General features: G+C 44.3%; 1 pseudogene; it reads left to right on the plus strand.

Annotated features, from left to right (window-relative positions):
* The first annotated feature begins 775 nt into the window (after window positions 1-775).
* Window positions 776-3791, plus strand: part of LOC109937471 — an 11479-nt pseudogene continuing 8463 nt past the window's right edge.

Here is a 3791-nt window from a genome sequence, read left to right on the forward strand (position 1 = left end):
CACCTTGTTATCTCTATAGATATTTAGTTAACAGGTTCTAAGCAAGTGAGTGGAAGGGGTTGGATGGAGAAGCCTCTGAGTATTTCTGTTAGGGAGACAAGTTGGATGGAGTTGTGTTTTGCAGGGCAGCACTGGACACCCATGGGAGCAACATATGCAACATGGGCAGGGTGGAGAGGGCAGACTGTAAGTAAAATATTCGATTTGTGGAATGTTGCTGGGACATATTTCTGATTCTGTCTCCTCAGCTAAGTCAGTGCTGTGCATACAGAGCCTATGAAAACCTCTACTCTGTGACACTCCAGTATCCCTGGAGACCTCCACTTCCATCTTAAATCTTGGCTTTAACCTGCACCAAATCCCACCACCAACCAATCCCAGTTTCTGATCTCAAAATCCACCCCCAATTAATGAATTTCCTGCATTGTTCTCACTCTTCAGCTGAAGTGTCCATTATTTTCTTTTGACGATAAGAGTCCACCTGTTTATGACCTTTCCTCGCAATTGTTCTGTGCTATGTACACGAGGTTTAGTCTAAATTTGTCTGGTTTGTGTGAACAAAGCTCACAAACCTGTGTCTCCTATGAACTGAGCTATGACTGGCATATTATAACTTGGGCCCCACTGAACCTGTTCAAATAATCTGAGACCAGGTTGAATGGAATTGGACACAGGGCTGGCTGAAATGTCGAAAGAATGTCTGAATATCACTTTCTTTTCTGTTTCATTAATCATTGTTACAGCTTCTGCTATTGTTTCCAATATTCTTTCTTAGGCAGTGTTCCTCTATCAGTTGGAGGTCAGATACCTTCAGAATCAGGTAAAGTCACTGAATGTTGGAGTGTGCAAGAAATTATCTAAATAATTATTGCACTATGATATACTTGGGAGCTGTCAGTTTCCTATTGAGGGAGAGGGTTGTGTGCAACTCCATAAACCCATTTACCTGACACTGCATGCACCGCTTGTGCAGTGTATGTCACAGTCTGTAGATCATGCATTTGGCTTTTTGGCCATCTCAGAACTGAAGAGAAATAACAGAACTGTGATCGTGGAGAAAGGAGGCCATTTGACCCAACGTGCCTGCACTTGCTCTTCAATTGAGCGTCATTACCTGGTGTGAACTATTCCTGAATAAACTAAACTGGTTTCTCAGTGCAAAGTGATCAAGTGGGATCATTTCCACATTCACTGCCTGGACAGTAATCTGGAGGAGCTGATTGCTGATGTAGAAATTGCCCAATTTCAATGCCGCTGAAATCAAGGGCTCAAAGTCAAGTCTTTTATACAAACTGCTTTGCCAGATTATTGGCCAGACTGGGTGAATGTTGGAATCACCAGCATAAGGACTACGTCTTTTTATCTTTTTGTCATTTTGTTTCTGGACTGAATTGGGAAAAGGACTCTTTTAAAAATCAAAGTCTGTGGATTGTAAACGTTACCAACACTCAATGTAAGTGCTATTTACACTGCTGCTTGTTTAAGAAAGCGAAGGTTGACTGTATTTTTAAACGAGCTTTAATTTTTTAATGACTAGGAATGGCAGGGCTTGGTGGGACATTGATCAGAGAGGTTTAGGATATTGAATGCAAATCTCTTGCATTCTGGGGAAGCACAGCGTTAGATGGAGTTCCCCAGAGCACAGAGAATTTACATTTGATCATTTCACTGCCAGTGTGGGCAAAGTGCTTATGCCTACAATCAGAAATGTTCCAACAATGAACCTGATTCAAGTGAGGGATCCTCTTAGATCAGAGGCACCTTGAACCTCAAACATAGGCATTGGGAGGGCAGTTGCATTCTGTCTTCCCTCTAACTTGGCACCAAGCCACAAATCCTATAGGTTTATTGATTTCCAGGCAATGATTTTTTTTTGTTCCCACCTCAGGGGATCATCATGCCTCAGGTTTTTGTTGGTTTTATCACCAACATCTTCAATGATGTCATCAATTATCTCTTCCTCTACGTGCTGACACTGGGAGCGCTGTAAGTAGCAAACAACTTTAAACATTCTAAAATGTCAAACTTATATATGAATTTCAGCTCTGATGAGTTAAACATGCACCTCACAATGACCCAGAGTTTATTTAAAACCATCTCTAATACACCAGCATGTTTTCCAGGGGCTCGGCTGCATGCATGGTTGCTTCCCTGTACTGTCAGCTTCTCCTCCTGTTTGGGTACATTCGATGGAAGAAGTTACATATTCACACCTGGGCAGGTAGGTTTCAGGGAGGGTCACTTACAATTTGGGTCATGGTGTGACATGAATAATATCTAACTGGAGCTTCATTATACGCCTAAGGGAACATTTAACATGTCAAAAACATGTCACAAACATAGAATCTCAGACAATCTGCGTGTTATGAGTGATTATCTTTGTTAGTAACACTAGTGTTTTGTCTGTAGTTTGGTCCATTGACTGCCTGCAGGAATGGGGTAACTTTCTACGCCTGGCAATTCCCAGTATGCTGATGATTTGTAGTGAATGGTGGGCAAATGACATCATAATATTCCTTGCAGGTGAGTAAATAAGCAGGCTTTAAAAAAATTCCGCTATTGTTGAGTGGGGGAAGACAGCACAGTTGTCAGTCAAAAATAAGTAAAGCAAAAAACTACACTCGAAGGAGATAAGAAAGGCTACTCCTGTCCCTCGTGACCATGAGATTTACAATGGTTCACAGATCAATATGCAATGATTGAGGGAGACTGACATCTGGGACGGGATCATAAAACAGTCGATGGACAATTCTAGAATCATCTTCCTGTAAATGTTAATCTACAGCTCATTCCCACTTCACAGGGGTCAGGATTATGAGCCTTTTCAAAAGCGGTGATGTCTGGAATGCTTGTCTGAGCCTGAAAGAGATTGCAGTGGAGAACCTTCGTTGCAAAATAATGCAATAACTTAACTATTAGTGTTTCTTGGGGTATCACCGTGCTAAATGAGACAGATTTTGAATGATCTGGCTCTTGAAACAAGCTATCCATGAGGTTCTGACAATCAAATTAATACCGCTATTTAACCAGACACTCGGAGATAGCAAGATCTGCCGACGCTGGAGTCAGAGACAACACAGTGTGGAGCTGGAGGAACACAGCAGGCCAGGCAGCACCAGAGGAGCAGGAAAGCCGACGTTTCAGGATTACACCTTTCATCAGGCCTGGGGAGGGGGAAGGGGGCTGGGAAATAAATGGAGGGAGGAGGGCTGGGGCTGGGGGAAGGTAGGTGGAATGGTGATAGGTGGATGCACATAGAGGGTAAAGGGGATTGGACAGTGGGAAGGGTGGGGCAGATAGTTGGGAAAGAAGATGGACAGTTGTGTCAAGTCAAGGAGGCGGGGATGAGAGGGAGGGTTGGATACAGGATGAGCCAGGGGTGGGGAGATTTTGAAACTGGTAAAGTCCACAATGAGACCATTGGGCTGTAGGCTCCCAAGGCGGAATATGAGGTGCTGCTCCTCCACTTTGTGGGTGGCCTCATTGTGACACTGGAGGAGGCCCAGGATGAACATGTCACCCAGGGAGTGGGAGGGGAAGTTAGAATGGTTGGTGACTGGAAGATGTTGTCGATTGTAGCGTACAGAGCGCAGGTGCTCCGTGAATCAGTCACCAAGTCTGCGCTTGGTCTCAGCAATGTAGAGGAGACCACATCAGGAGCAACAGATACAGTAGACCAGGTTGGAGGATGTACAGGTGAATCCTTGTCGGATTTGGAAAACTTGCTTTGGGCCTTGGACGGAGGTGAGGGGGGAGGTGTAGGGGCAGGTGTAGCCCCTCCTGCGGTTGCA

Source organism: Rhincodon typus, unplaced genomic scaffold, assembly GCF_021869965.1.
Source record: "Rhincodon typus isolate 14 unplaced genomic scaffold, sRhiTyp1.1 hic_rhity00004756, whole genome shotgun sequence".
NCBI lineage: Eukaryota > Metazoa > Chordata > Chondrichthyes > Orectolobiformes > Rhincodontidae > Rhincodon > Rhincodon typus.